Source organism: Peromyscus maniculatus, chromosome 18 (assembly GCF_049852395.1).
Source record: "Peromyscus maniculatus bairdii isolate BWxNUB_F1_BW_parent chromosome 18, HU_Pman_BW_mat_3.1, whole genome shotgun sequence".
Lineage (NCBI taxonomy): Eukaryota > Metazoa > Chordata > Mammalia > Rodentia > Cricetidae > Peromyscus > Peromyscus maniculatus.
This window is the reverse complement of record NC_134869.1, coordinates 5,750,973-5,767,889: the sequence shown is the minus strand read 5'-3', so window position 1 is coordinate 5,767,889 and position 16,917 is coordinate 5,750,973. Positions and strand designations below refer to the sequence as shown.

The window sequence follows — 16,917 nt, the reverse complement described above, 5'->3', positions numbered from 1 at the left end:
CACAATATGTGTACCCATTCAAAATGAGAGGAATGTGGCAATGTTACAGCCTCCAACTTGGACAGACATCCCATCCTCATGAGCAGGCCACAACAGCCAGAACTACAGGTAGGCTACTGACCCGTAGAACTTCCCCATTCCTTCAGCTCCCACAGACAAAATACTTTACCAACCTTCCAGCCACCACCCCTGTAGTCATGTTCCTGCTCATGTACCCAACTCAGTGGACATTCTCTGCTCAAGTGCAGGATATTCCAGCCCAAAGAACAGGACAGTAAGCTCAGTTGAATATACACTACTGGACCAGAGGCCATGACAGCCCTCAGAAATCCAGGTAGGCTGTCCAGCCATGGAACTCCTCCACTCTTTCAGTATTCCCCAACACTATACCCACCCCACTTCCTTCCTTGTCACTGTGTCCCAGACCCCAGTTTGGGCAGAAATGCCCTGCTGGATCAAAGGACACAACAGCTGCCAGAAGTCCATATAAGTCACCTACCCACAAATGTTCCCCACTCTTGCAGTACCCCCATCACACTACCCCCAGTTCCCTTTAACCTCTTTGCCTCATTGTTGCCCCCAACTTGAATGGAAACTCCCTGAGGGAACAGAAGCCAAGCCTACCACCAGATTTCCAGCTGCTCATTTGCGGCTCAGAGAACCTCTATTCAACCATAGGACATCTAGACCAGAAGCGAAGAGTAAATATGCACCAAGTTCAAAGCACCGACAGAACCAAGACAAACTGAGAAATAGGCACCTAGACCCATCATCACACCAAACCCAGATTTATACCTAGACTTCACCTTCAGAACACAATCAGCAACAGCCAGGGCAACATGTCACCACCAAAGCCCAGATACCCTACTACAGAAGCCCTGGATATTCTAACACAGCTGAAGGAGAAGCAAAATACCTAAAGACCATCTTTATGAAAATAATAGAGCAATTCCTTCACTCCTCTCTTCACAAGCACAGCAATCTACCGATACACCACCAGGCAAGACCCTCTTAGACACACCCACACAACATGCTCACAGACATTCCCCCTCCCTGGAAATGCCCTGCCAGACATTATTTTTACCTTACTCAGAGGACCTGGCACTCCTATGGTGACCTCAGTTTTGAGGAAAAACAAAGAATGGGAAGTGCTTGGCAGCTAAATTGGAGAGATGCTCTAAGATCAAGACCAGTGGAGATAGAGATAGCAGGACAACCAATCTATTGCACACACATGGCTCTGAAAGAAGAGACATGGACCTCCAGAGCTGGAATCATACAGGAGCTGGGAACCCAGAGTCACAGATGAGCCCTGCAAGTAGATCCCAGGTGAAGGAGAAAATATGGCCAAATACACATACTAACATACAAGGTTTGGGGAGAAGGATCTAATGAGACCCTCTCCGTAGACAAAGTACTACAGGAAACCAATGACTATTGAGGGAAAATTGTTTTTCCCAGGGATGAGCCTCCTAGTTGATTATCCAAAACAAAGTGGCCTGCACTGAAATCATGTAACTAGAAGAAATACCAAATGGACTCAGCAGCTCATATTCATTTCTGTGTATGGACATATAAATTAGAAAAGTGAATCAACCAGTTGGACAGAGTAAGTGGGGGCACATAGCAGGCCTTCTTTTGGGCCACCAATCAGCTCCCAAATCATGAAACAAAGACTTCTTAGTACTTATGAATGCTTCCTGTCACATGGATTATGGCCTGAGATGTTGATTCTGCTCTAGCCACCCACCCAACACCATGCACACCTGATAAACCTTTGCAGCTCAGAAACCCCTTTTATCCTCTAGAATGAAATTTCACTGAAAAACACCATTGTGGCTGGTGGTGGCAGAAAGTTAGAAGCATTTTAATCATGTCTTGGTGAAAGATGGTCCACATCTCCATCTTTCTACCAGATTCTAAATTATTGATATCACTTATAAGACAAACATGAAAGAGAAGTGCAATGGTCAGAACTTCTAGATACCAGACCTGCAGTTTTCCAACCTGTCTTATCACAGCACACCAAAAGCATGCCCATGTGTGCACACTGAACAGTGATACTATAAGCATCATATCCTCTCACACCAGGGCTGCAGAGTCTCCCCCTCCCAAGGAAATCCATCCACAAGCAGGCTCAGAGGACAAAGACAACTGCCACAGGCACTGTATGGTCCACCAGAAGCACAGTCTGCCTCATGGTCCATGTGAATTCCAGCAGAAATGACAGTTCAACAGACCTGCTCTGAACACCCTACACCCACCATGGCATAGCTTGTGGTCTTCCTTACAACTCCCTATAGCAGAAGCAGAGGAGAATCCTGGAAAGAATCTGAAAGCTACCTGCCACTAGGACTCCTGATTGCTAAGCCTTCCCAGAGTCCCTTATTTGCTAGAGCTACCCAGCTGGGCCTCAAAATATTAACAGCTTCCCTACTGGGTGATCAGAGATCAAACAATTCAGAAAGCATAGTTCTTCCAGCTCTGCCCTTCCAGCCCAGCAGACAGGGTCCTAGTCAAGAAAGTATGCATTTTAGTAAACATTCTTCTACTCTCCTAGAGCACATCCTGTTCCTCATTCAAAGCCCAGGGTCCTTTTTGTGCACATTCTATTATTCAAACTGGTAAGGTTTGCAGGACTATGTACCTAGAACTGAGCAGCAGAGGCAGGATTAGGTATTCAAAGCTATCCTCAATTACATAGTATGATGTGGTGATATTACAAGCTGTAGTCTCCCATGCCAGGATGGCAGAGCCTCCCCTCCCCAGGGAACCCATACTCAACAAAGCTCAGAGGACAAGGGCCACTACCCAGGTTACCAGAGAAGCAACAGACTTCAGTCTGGCTCATGGTCCATCCCAGTCCAAGAAGCTCTGACAGCTCAGCCAACCTGCTCTTTCTGGTCTGGGGACAGTGGTCCTCACACTCACCATGTCATGGCTTGTGGACTTCCTTACCACTCACTCCCTACAGCAGAAAAAGAGGAGAATCCTGGAAAGAACCTGTAAGCTACCTCCTACTGGTGCTCCTGACTGCTAAGCCTTCCCAGAGTCCCTCATTAGCTAGGACTACTCAGTTGCATTTCAGAACATTCCAAGTTACTCTACTGGGTGATCAGAGATCAAATGACTTAGAGAGCACATCCTTCTCAGGTTTGTCCTTCCACACTATGGTCAGACCGGACCCTAATCTGGGGATTTGGTAGTGTTGTAAAATCCACCCATCTCCCAGAGCACTTCCTGTTCCTCTTCCAAGGCACAGCACCTTCCAAGTTGGGCAAATCTGGTGGTATTTCTCCACATTTGACAATATAAGTACTAAAGGCACTAGAATTTCACAGTGACGATAAAAACAAGGCTAGTTCTCAGTACAGATCTGCTCCCAATGCTCTGTGCAGATACAGCCCAGGCAGTACAGTTATTCAGAAGCTGACAACCCCACCCAGTGACTTACAAGGACAACATAGGATCATGCCGGACTAGGCAGAACCAGGCAGGAACATGCTGAACTCTGTGTCTGGAAGCTTGCTCCATCCTAGCCAGGGAAGGATCCACCAAACCAGTTCCACAGCCTTAGTTGGCTGCTCCACCTAGTCTGGGGACAGCGGCACTGCACTCAACAATACTAGGCACTCCTCACTGCACGGGGACAGCAGCCCCTCACTCACCATGGCTGGCCATTCTTTCCCACCTGCGGAAAGTGGCCCCTCACTCATCTTGGCCCAGTGCTCCTCCCCATCTGTGGAGAGCAGCCCCTCACTCACCATGGTGCTGCTGTTGAGCTGACTCACTCCACAATGGAGCTCAAGACTCAGCACACATGACAACTTCCGACTTCCTAAGGAAATGAGCTGAACCAGATGCCTGGCTCCCGGAAGAACACACCCATCTGACTGGCAGGTCTGCTGGAAGCTCTGATTGGCTAGTGAGGACTGAGTGACAGGACCATGTAAGCAGAAGGGACACAGCACAGTGGTTCCCAGACTGGGCTCCCAATCTAAGGACAGACGTTTTCCAAATGGCTGGAGATTTGTACCAAATTCAACAACAAGTCTCTTGTTAATGGAAATCAATGGGTTCCGTTTTAAAATGAAGTATACAAATTCAAAAGGAGGCTAATCAGACAACATTGCAAAAGAGGAACCTGGGGTAACTCAAGAACATTATACAGAAAGTCCACAGTGGTTTTGGGACTGATAACAACAGTGTCTTGTGTGGAAAGCGTTGGGTTCTGAGGATCTGAAGAAACCATTTCCAAAGTCCCAGGCCCCCGATCTCCAAAGTCTGTTCCTAGTATTAGAGGTGGAGATGTTTTTGCTCTATATACCAACTTCTTAGAGAAACCTCCCAAAGCCTATGCAGGTTGCCAAACTCAGAGAGGCCTAGTTTCAAGTACATTCAAAGTTCTGTATTTTGCTTTTGACATTTAGGTGTAAGACCGATTTGGAGTTGATTTGAGGAGGTTGTAAATGGCATCTCATGTACTGGGTAGCACTCCACTTAGTAGCTCCAATGCCGAAGATTATAATTGGTGATATAAAGGATTTACCAATGCTTAAGAAATAGTAATTTACACAAAGTACAATTTAGCTAAAAGAGGACTGCTTCTAAAATTACCAAAAGATAAATAGTATGTTAACCAGGGTTGTTAGAGATTTGGAAACTAGGATGTAAATGTTTATTCACCTCTTATGTATACTGTTATTGGTCACATGTCTGTAGTAAAAACAGTGAATGGGATGCTCATCCACAGAGAGGATAAAGAGACCCTCTATGTAAAAATCTATCTACAGTAAGGCAGAGTATCATACTTTTAAGAGAGCCATCTTAGTTGTATTGTACTGGAAGCATCGTGGCATGCAGGAAGACATGGTGCTAGAGGAAGAGCTGAGAGTTCTACATGCAGACCAGCAGGCAGCAGAAATGACTGTGACATACTTCCCTCCAGCAAGGCCACAACTACTCCAACAAGGCCTCACCTCTTTAGTGCCACTCCCTATGGGACTTTGAGGGCCATTTTGATTAAAACCACCACAGTATCAAAACCTTTGTAAGTATCTTTTCATTCATGTTCAGTAAGTAAGCTCAATCAATTCATTGATTCCCTAGGATGGACTTCAGTGACATTGTACTTTGCATCATCATTGGGAATTATGTGGATGGGACAGACATTGCTTCTTCTCCTCCCACATGGGAAAAAATCACAACATATTATAAACACATCTTTTAATGTTCCTATGTCTCATGGTATTATTAAAAAGGAAGCAATACTTAAAAGAAAACGTTAGAAGAATATAAATGACCTTAGTAAAGTTATATGAAGATTATGATTCATGGAAGGTTCCATCATAAAGAAGAATGGAGAGGTTTTGCAAGTTATGACAGTTTGAGTATGTTGTTTAAGGTACATAAAGGATGAGATTTAGAGATCATGTATTTATTAAAGTTGGCAAGATTATATATCAACTATTTCAAGGACTGACTAAACATGTAAGACAAACTTTATTGTGTTATGTCTGGTTATTAAAATATCATACAATATACCGGGCAGTGGTGGCGCACACCTTTAATCCCAGCACTCGGGAGGCAGATGCAGGTGGATCTCTGTGAGTTTGCGGCCAGCCTGGGCTACCAAGTGAGTCCCAGGAAAGGCGCAAAGCTACACAGAGAAACCCTGTCTCGAAAAATGAAAAAAAATCATACAATAGTTAAAAGTAGCAAACTGGTATAAAACTTATATTCTTAGTGTTTATTAATCATTCTTGGAGGCTATTCTAATGTGGTTAGATGGACAGAAAGGGAGAATATTTCTCCCTTTCCATAAAAGCTCAGCAAGTCCCCTGGGAACAAAAGCCATTGATCATTTGTTGTATTGTTCGTGGACTTCATGGAGACACCACTCAATGAATCTAAAACCTTATCAAGTCTACAAACAGAGGGTCAATGTGGGAAGGAGTTCCTCAAGGTTTCAAAGGAAGCCACAATACACAAAGAGAACACTTTGATTTATCTTCACATTGATGGACAACTGGTAAAAGACAGACTAGAAGACTCTGAAGTTCCTTTCACACCCAAGTGACCCCTGAGGACTAGTTGCTTAACTGGCCTTGATAGGACATAAAGAAAGACTAATTTTGACTACCCACATAGTCTTCAGCACTAGGAAGAGAGTTTAACCAAAGGTTAAGAAAATTGGTAACAACCCAAGAGATCACACTCCACAGCCATTAGATGTAAGTCCATATGAAATGTTATTTAGACAACAAACCTCACTAATATTCTCTTCTTGATAAATGATGTTGCCAAGATATGACACTTAAGACCTTGGCTCCCTGAGCACTGGCTCATATCAAGGAAGACAGGCTAATGATTGTTTTAACCTCCTAATTAATTGATGCTAAATATATTTTCTCTCCCTATCTAGAAGCAAAATGTGAGGGGCTTCATTGTGACTTTTGGCTGATGAAACAGCTATGAAAGGATGTCAATGCTGTTTGTGGGTTCGTGACTCTGGAAACAAACTGTAGAATATAAAGGGAAATGTCTAATACATGGAGGCTTTTGCAAGCCCATCTAGAATGTCTTATAGACTTTGGACATTTTAGTCCTTCCCAAACATGAATAAAGCAATTCCTTTCCTGTCTACAATGGAGAGTTTTGTCTTGACAAGTGGCCCTCTGGAAGGGTATCCTAACACTTCCACCTGATAACTCAAATTCAGTTGGAAGACTGTCACTGCCCCCATCCCATAATTGCAGTTAGGGTTAAACCTTCAGATGGAGGAGGGATAAGAACTGGAGGTAGAAATCATCCAGAAAATTTAGGGTAAAAATAAACCACAAAGAAAAGTAAGCAGTTGCTTTCTTAACTAACAGTCAGAAGTGTCACTGGGACTCTGAGAAGTTTCATCCTTGACAGAAGCCAAATATGCGAAAACCATTTTGGGAGCTCTAATCTCTGATGATGAGTGATTCTTGGTGCCTTAGAAGGAGGAAAGTTAAAAGTAGTTATGAAGGCCTGTTAAAAGGGCCCCTGGACAGGAGAATAAAATCTCTGTTCTGGGTGTAGATGTAAGTTTGAATATGGATGGGTCAATTACTTGGCCAAGGAACCTAGTCTGTGGAGCCCAAGAAATGGCCACTCAGGACATTTAATGATCATCTATAATTGATTAATTGATTGTACATTGGCAACCCAAACTGCAGAGAAAACTGGAAAATTTTATGGCTCCTTCCCACCACTCCTTTTCTGTACTGTGACCATCACTGGTTGTAATATGTGGACAATGAATTCCCATTCTTATACAAGTACCTCTGCAACACCAGTCCACATTAAAAACCCTAGGCTGAGCTAGAACATTCATTGCCCTATTTCTTTTGCCTTCTCACTGAGCAGGCAAGGTCCAGCCTGGGATGCCTGACACATCTGTGCTTAGAGGCAGGAAATAGGTGGTGGAGATGATGTAATGATAGTCCCCAAAATTACATTAAGAAACTGAAACAAAGACCAGCCACCAGCTCCCATCTGGTCCAGAGCTCCCATCCAGCCTAAAGGTGAGTGTTTGGGGTCATACACAGGGAAGCCTGCCCCTAGGTGTTATCCCTGGGCACTAACCATTCCTGGGGAAGACCCGCCCAACTTGGCCCCAGTTGCTGGCCATCTAGTGGGGCTTCTGAGGGAAGTTTCCCCTTCTCCAAGACCTGCCAGCAGACCCTGCAATCTACATGCCCTGCCCCCACAACCATCTGCCCAAGACACCCCCACCACCACTTCCTGACTTAGAGACTGTGGGAGCATGTTTTCAGGTTCCTCATGGCTTTACCCAGCATGCCTGCATAGAGAGGATGGTTGGACTACTGGCCGAGTGCAAGCTTCTGAGATGGTCCGCACTTGGCTGTCCTGGGAGAGGGAGGTCTTTTGCTCCACCCCTTGGTGTCTCTATAAATACCTTAGGGCAGAGACAATCGGGGTCCTTTGGAATAGGTTCTAGGCACTCTCAAGCTATCCTATATTTTCTATCTGTTTATCTCCACAATCTAAATACTTCTATCTAATATTTTATGCTGCTCACACTCAAGAAAACTGAGGAGCTGTGGGGTTGGTGGGTAAATGTCCTGCAAGAGACCAGCCCCCAGCTCACATTCGGCATGGAGCTCCCATCCTGACTAGAGACACCCCAGTGGACCCTACATCTATACGCCCTGCCCCCACACCCATATACCTGAGACCCCTCCCCCACTTCCTGATAATTGGAGATGAGCCCCAGCTCCCATCCGGACCAGAGGTGAGTGTCTGGGGTCATATCCAGGGAGACCTGCTCCTAGATTTCATCCCTAGGCACAAGGCGGTCCCAGAGAAGACCTGCCCAACTCGGCCTCAGTTGCAGGCCAGCAGGCAGGGCCCCCTTGGAGAGGTTCTCCTTCTCCAAGATGCCCCCAGTAGACCCTGAAATCTACATGCTCTGCCCCCACACCCATCTGCCTGAGACTCCTGCTACTTCCTGAGACTTAGAGACCAGACCCCAGCTCCCATCTGGCCCAGAGAGCTCCCATCCAGGCCAGAGAGGTCCCATCTGAACCAGAGAGCTCCCATCTGACCTAGAGAGCTCCAATTTGGCCCAGAGAGATCCCATCTAGCCCAGAGAGCTCCCATCTTGCCCTGAGAGCTCCCATCCAGCCCAGAGAAAGAGACAGCTCTCATTGGACAGAGAGCCATCATTGGACCTAGAATAAACTCAGGAGACAGGGAATCTGCCAGCCCTGATTAGACAAAGAGTGGCTTTCTGAGAAGTAGAATCTGCCACCTCTTATTGGACCAAGAGAGGCTTCCTGAAAAGCAGAATCTGTCATCTCTGACTGGACCAAGAGAGCTGATAAGACCAAGAATGAATCCACGAGGAGATGGGCAGATATCAAGGCAGAAGTACATACAACAAAATGAAGAGCAATACAGCATCACCAGTACCTCGCCCTCCTCCAACAGCTAGACCTGAACATCACAAAGTGAAAGAAGCAGAAGAAAGCAACCTTATGAATAACATCATGAAGATGCTATAGGCTTTTAAAGAAAAAAATCAAAAATGAAATTGAGGAAAAGATAAACAAAAATGTGGAGGATATCAATAAAGAAAATGAAAATTCAAACAAAAAAGGGAAGAATGCTATTAAAAAAACTAGAGGAAAAGACAACGCAGAAGAAAACAATAAATCCCTTAAAGAAAACCATGAAAAAACAATGAAACAGGTGAGGGGAACAGTCCAAGACCTGAAAAGGGAAATAAACAAAAAAGACACAAACAGAGGGAATGCTGGAAATAGAAAATCTAAGTAAATGAATGGGAACTTCAGATGTAAGCATAACCAACAGAATACAAGAGATGGAATCGAGGATCTCTGGTGTAGAGGATACAATAGAGGAAATGGATTTGTTAGTCAAAGAAAATACTAACGCCAAAAATATTATAAAACAAAATGTCCAAGAAATCTGGGACACCATGAAAAGACCAAACCTATGAATAATAGGGATAGAGGAAGGAGAAGAATACCAACTCAAAGGCAGAGAAAATATATTCAACAAAATCATGGAAGAAAACTTTCCCAACTTAAAGAAGGTAATGCCTATGAATATACAAGAAACCTATAGAACCCCAAACAGATCATACACACCCAAAAAGTCTTCTCGCCACATAATAAACAACTAAATGTACAGAATAAAGAAAGAATATTAAGAGCAGCAAAGGAAAAAGGCCAAGTGACTTATAAAGACAAACCCATCAGAATAACAACCAATTTCTCAATGGAGACTTTGAAAGCCAGAAGGATCTGGACAGATAGAATGCAGATGCTAAGAGACCATGAATGCCAGTCTAGACGAATATACCCAGCAATCCTCTCAATCATAATGGAGTGAACAAGACATTCCAAGACAAAGCCAGATTTAAACAATACTTATCCACAAACCCAGCTCTACAGAAGCACTAGAAGGAAAATTCCAACCTAAGAAAGTCAGATACACCCATGAAAAAACACAAGCAATAGATAACACCACAGCAGTAAACCCCAAAGAAGAGAAGTACACACACACTACCACCAAAAAATAACAGGAATGAACAATCATTGGCCATTAATATCCCTTAATAAGGTGGACTTAATTCACCTATAAAAAGACACAGGCTAACAGAATGGATACGAAAGCAGGACCCATCTTTCTGCTGCATACAAGAAACACACCTCAAATTCAAAGACAGACACTACCTTTTATTACCTACTAATAAAAGGCTGGGGAAAGTCTTTCCAATCAAATGGTCTTAAGAAGCAAGCAGCTGTAGCCATCCTAATATCCAGCAAAATAGACTTCAAACTAAAATCAATCAAAAGAGATCAAGAAGGGCATTAAATATTCATCACAGGAAAGACCCACCAAGATGAATTTGCAATTCTGAATATTTTAACCCCAAACACAAGGGCACCCACATATGTAAAAGAAAAATTACTAAAGCTTAATCACATATGAAATCCCACATATTAATAGTGGGAGACTTCAACACCTGACTCTCACCACTGGACAGATCTGCCAAATCAAATCTTAACAGAGAAATAAAGGACTTAACTGATGTTATGACTCAAATGAACTTATTCAATATCTACAGAACATTCCATCCTAACAAAAAAATATACCTTCTTCTCAGCACCCCATGGAACCTTCTCTAACATCGACCACATACTTAGCCACAAAGGAAATCTCAACAGATACAAAACAATTGGAATAATCTCCTGTGTTCTATCAGACTACCATGGTTTAAAGTTAGATTTAAACAACAAAAACTACAGAAAGCCTCCAATCTCATTGGAACTGAATAATGCTCAACTGAATCATCAGTGGGTCAAGGAAGAAATAAAGTAAGAAATTAAAGACTTCCTAGAGATCAATGAAAATGAATACACCACATACCCAAACTTATGGGACACTATGAAAGCAGTGCTAAGAGGGAAATTCATAGCACTAAATGACCACATAAAGAAGTTGGAGAAATCTCACACTAGTGACTTAACAGCACACTTGAAAGCTCTAGAACAAGAAGAAGCAAAGTCTCCCAGGAAGAATAGATGCCAGGAAATAATCAAATTGAGAGCTGAAATTGATAAAATAGAAACAAAGAAAACAATACAATTAATGAAACAAAAAGTTGGTTCTTTGAGAATATCAACAAGATACACAAGCCCTTATCCAAACCAACCAAAAGACAGAGAGAGAGAGAGCATCCAAATTAACAAAATCAGAAATGAAAAGGGATCCATAACAACTAACACTGAGGAAATCCAGAAAACCATCAGGTCATACTTCAAAAACCTCTACTCCACAGAATTGGATAATCTAAAAGAAATGGATAATTTTCTGGATAGGTACCACATACCTAAGTTAAATCAAGACCAGATAAACTATTTAAATAGTCCAATAACCCCTAAGGAAATAGAATCAGTCATTAAAAGTCTCCCAACAAAAAAGCCCAGGACCAGAGGGTTTCAGCACCGAATTCTACGAGATCTTCAAGGAAGATTTAATACCAATACTCTTTAAATTGTTCCCCACAATAGAAACAGAAGGAACATTATGAAACTGCTTCTATGAGGCTACAATTATCCAGATTCCTAAGCTAAACAAAGATGCAACAAAGAAATAGAACTTCAGACCAATCTCCCTAATGAACATTGAGGCAAAAGTACCCAATAAAATACTGGCAAGCAGACTACAAGAACACATCAAAACAATTATTCACCATGATCAAGTAGGCTTCATCCCAGGGACGAAAGTGTGGTTCAACATAGGAAAGTTCATCAAAGTATACACCATATAAACAAACTGAAAGAAAAAAAAACACATGATCATCTAACTAGATGCTGAAAAGGCATTTGACAAAATCCAACACCCATTCATGATAAAGGTCTTGGAGAAATCAAGAATACAGGGAACATACCTAAACATAATAAAGGCAATTTACAGCAAGCCAACAGCCAACATCAAATTAAATGGAGAGAAACTCAAAGCACTTCCACTAAAATCAGGAACAAAGCAAAGTGGTCCTCTCTCCTCATACTTATTCAATATAGTACTTGAAATTCTAGCCAGAGCATAAGACATCATAAAGAGATCAAGGGGATACAAATTGGAAAGGAAGAAGTCAAACTTTCCCTATTTGCAGATGACATGATAGTATACTTGAGTGACCCGCAAAATTCAACCAAGGAACTCATACAGCTTATAAACACCTTTAGCTATGTAGCAGGATACAAGATTAACTAAAAAAAATCAGTAGCCCTCCTATATACAACTGACAAACAGGCTGGGAAGAAAATCAGAGATACATCACCCTTTACAATAGCCACAAATGATATAAAATACCTTGGGGTAACTCTAACTAAGCAAGTGGAGGACCTGTATGACAAGAACTTTAAGTCCCTGAAAAAAGAAATTGAAGATGTCAGAAAATGAAAAGATCTCCCATGCTCATGGATAGGCAGGATTAACAGTAAAAATGGCAATCTTACCAAAAGCAATCTACAGATTCAATGCAATCCCCATCAAAATACCAACACAATTCTTCATAGACCTGTAAGAACAATCCTCAAATTCATATGGGAAAACAAAAAACCCAGGGTAGCCAAAAGAATCCTGTACAATAAAACAACCTCTGGAGGCATCACAATTTCTGACCTCAAGCTTTACTATAGAGTTACAGTAATAAAAACAGCTTGGTACTGGCATAAAAACTGACATGTGGACCAATGGAATGGAATTGAAGACCCTGACAATAATCTGCACACCTATGAACATATACTTTTTGAAAAAGAAGCCAAAATTGTACAATGGAAAGAAGAAAGCATCTTCAATAAATGGTGCTGGCATAACTGGATGTCAACATGTAGAAGGCTGCAAATAGGTCCATATCTGTCACCATTCACAAAACTTAAGTCCAAGTGGATCAAAGACCTCAACATAAATCCAGTTACTCTGAATCTGATAAAAGAGAAAGTAGGATGTAGTCTTGAACACATTGCACTGGAGATCACTTCCTAAATATAACACCAGTAGCACAGACACTGAGAGAAACAATTAATCAATGGGACCTCTTGAAACTGAGAAGCTTTTGTAGAAAAGGCATAGTCAACAAGACAAAATCACAGCCTACAGAATAGGAAAAGATCTTCACCAACCCCACATCTGACAGAGGGCTGATATCCAGTATGTATAAAGAACTCAAGAAATTAGACATCAAAATGCCCACCAGTCCAGTTAAGAAATGGGCTATAGAGCTAAACAGAGAATTCTTAACAGAGGAAGCTCAAATGGCTGAAAGACGTTTAAGGAATTGCTCAACATCCCTAATCATCAGGAAAATGCAAATAAAAATGACTCTGAGATACCACCTTACACCCGTTAGAATGGCTAAGGTCAAAAACACTGATGGCAACTTATGCTGGAGAGGATGTGGAGCAAGGGTAACTCTCCTCCACTTTTTGTGGGAATGCAAGCTTTTACAGCCACTTTGGAAATCAATACGGCACTTTCTTACAAAATTGAGAATCAATCTCCCCCAACAACAAGCTATACCACTCTTGGGCATATACTCAAGGAATGCTCAATTATACTACAAGGCACATGCTCAGCTATGTTCATAGCAGCATTATTTGTAATAGCCAGAACCTAGAAACAACCTAGATGACTCTCAACTGAAGAATAGAGAAATAAAATGTGGTACATATACACAATGGAGTACTACTAAACAGAGAAAAACAATGAAATCATGAGGTTTGCAGGCAAATGGATGGATCTAGAAAAAAAATCATCCTGAGTGAGGTAACCCAGACTCAGAAAGACAATCATGGTATTTACTCACTCATCGGTGGATCCTAGATGTAAAACAAAGGATGACTAGACGGTTACAACTCCAGGGAGGCTACTTAGTAAAAAGGACCTTAAGAAAGACACAGGGATCATCTAATGACAGAGAAATGGATGAGATCTACATGAGCAAACTGGAGATGAGAGGCAGTAATGAAGGGCAAGGGTTGGGGGAAAGAGAGCTTAGGGGAGCAGGAGATCTCAGCTGGATCAAGAACAGAGAGGGAGAACAAGGAAAGAGAGACCATGATAAATGAAGACCCCATGGGAATAGGGAGAAGCAACGTTCTAGAGCAGTTCCCAGAAATCCACAAAGATACCTCCACAAAAGACTACTGGCAATGGTCAAGAGAAAGCCGGAACTGACCTACTCTGGTAGGCCAAACACCCTAACAATCGTGGTAGAACTCTCATCCAATGACTGATGGAAGTGGATGCACAGATCCATGGCCAGGCCCCAGAAAGAGGAGTGATTGTATGAATGAAAGCTGTTGAGACCATGGTTGGAAAAATCACAGGGACAAATAGCCAAACTAGTGGAAACACATGAACTATGAACCAATAGCTGAGGAGCCCCCATGGAACTGGATTAGGCCCTCTGCATAAGTGAGACAGTTGATTAGCTTGAACTGTTTGGGAGGCCCACAGGCAGTGGGACCAGGACCTGTCCTTAGTGCATGATCAGGATTTTGGAGCCTGGGGCCCATGCTGGGACACTTTGCTCAGCCTGGGTGAAGGGAGGAGGGGACTGGACCTGCCTGGACTGAATCTACCAGGCTGAGCTGAATCCCTAGGGGAGTCCTTGCCCCGGAGGAGATGGGAATAGGGGGCCAATTGGAGTGGAGGCTGGGAGGAGGGAGGACAGGGGAATTCATGACAGATATATAAAATTAAATTAAATTATAAAATAAAAAAGATAAAAGTTTGTATCAGATTTTTAATGCTATTGAACTGCAAACTTTTAAATAATTCAGTTTTAAAATTCTTTGAGAATTTCATCTATGCATACAGTATATTTTGATCATATTACCCCTCATTCCTCTCAAATGGGCCCTGATCCACTCTGATAACCCCAACATTACTAAATCCATGCCTTTTGTTTTGTTTTAAGTCATCTACCTAGGGGAGCACTGCATGCCCATATGCTCATGTGTTAGAGCCATCGCTGAGTTTGTTCAAACTACCTGGCATCAGCACCCTAAAATAAACTGACTCTTCCTCCTCCAAAAGCCACCAACTGCCACCCGCTTCTCAGTTAGGGGTGGGGGCAGTGAGCCCCTTTCTCTTCCATACTAGAATGTTGACGGCTTGACCTTGGAGTTCATGAGTGCAGTAGTCCTGTCCTGCCCAGAAGATACTGTTTTATTTCAAGTGTTGTAATATGCTACAAGCATTTCAGAGTTATCAGGTTTTATATAAAATATGATTATGTGTTAGGAGGAATTGTGAAGAAAGTGTTAGTGTTCTTATTTGACTGATTATATTCCCATGTGAATTATAATTAAATGAATCAAGGCAGTACTGCATCATGAACCTGACTGTTGCTTTTTATACATGAAAATTATTGAGGTAATTTCTTTTGTCTACATAATTTCTAAAACACAGAGCCAGAAAGCTGATGGTGACAAAAGACCACTGGAAACTGCACTCACGCTATATTCATACTCTTGATATTTCAGATAACCATGATTTGCATTTGGTGCTTGAAAGCTGGTCTGCCTGCTATTTGGGACATGACTGTCAGTTTGCCTCAGTTCTTCTCTTACACATTAACATAGAGAATTACAGTAGGTTTGGTGATGTAAACAGTGTGTTCACTCCAATGCTGAATGCTGCCATCTACAGCCCCATGAATAAGGGTAGAAAGGGAGCCCTGATGTCATCCTCATCAGTATAGCACTGTCCTTGTTGACAGCCTGAATTTAGAATTAAGTGGATAGTGCAGGCATCAAGATAATTGTGTCTATCAATATTCAGACACCATTGGACTCCTGTCTGGATTGTTTTACTGATTTTGTTTCTCATGATTTTGTATGTATATGTATGTATGGGTACATATATATGTTTAATATATTTCCAACCAAAATCTGCTTCAGTAATTCTTCTCTATTTCTTTTTCCAGAAACATGGTCCATGATGTTCCATTTTTTTTCTTACAAGATTTCAGAGACTTGAACTTAATATACAATATCATATCAAATGTGGACATGTTTTCTCAAAGAAGGATCCCATTGTACTATTTTTATACTCCCGAGGATTATGTGTGATGACAATCACCAAAGCATTAACAAATAAAGACTTTTCTCACACATTGTCAGACTTCCTCCTATATTTAATTTTCTTTATTCTGATTTTTCTTGATTAACATTCTGGAGTGAAACATCTCATCCTGACCTTTCAACTGCAGGCACTTCTACATTTCATTTCATCAACTTGCTGCATCTCCACTTTAATTAAGGGATTCCAGAGCAGTTATTTAATGGGGTTTCCTTGTGCTGCTGAGCTCAATGCTAGGAAACCCCCTACTAAGTTTGCTGTCTTGATAAAAATAACATACCCAGAGGCAAATTCGATCAGTCAATCACATTCTAGAAAAGCCTATGACATGGCATCATACATTGATAGTTTTAAATCCTCCCTTTCCTTCTGACTTTTCTCTAAAATATGTCCTTAAAAATTTGACAATGGGGATTTAGCTCAGTGGTAGAGTACTTGCCTAGCAAGCACAAGGCCTTGGGCTTGGTCCTCAGCTCTGAGAAAAAAGTGGTCTAAATGTAATCTTCTGAGTATCTAGCCTGTTAATATTTCTGGACCAGAAACTCTTGCCTCTCCATTATAATAATTCATATCACCATGCTAGAACTCAATCTGTTTTGTCACAACCTTTCTGTATCATTTGCTGTATTCAGGTTTCCTTGTTCCCCTTCTACAGTTCTATACAAAACCTGGAACATTTATTTAGAAAGGTTCTTGGGAGACTAGAATGCCAGGGCTCCCTTGATAACCAGTATTTGTCCC

At 42.0% G+C, this 16,917-nt stretch overlaps 1 long non-coding RNA gene across 1 annotated transcript in view; it reads left to right on the top strand.

Annotated features, from left to right (window-relative positions):
• LOC143269376 (uncharacterized) overlaps window positions 1-16,208 on the top strand; it is an 81,305-nt gene extending 65,097 nt beyond the window's left edge. Inside the window, exon 2 of the long non-coding RNA XR_013045785.1 lies at window positions 16,022-16,208. This is a non-coding gene — a long non-coding RNA (uncharacterized LOC143269376). The remainder of the gene's footprint in view (window positions 1-16,021) is intronic.
• The last annotated feature ends 709 nt before the right edge of the window (window positions 16,209-16,917 follow it).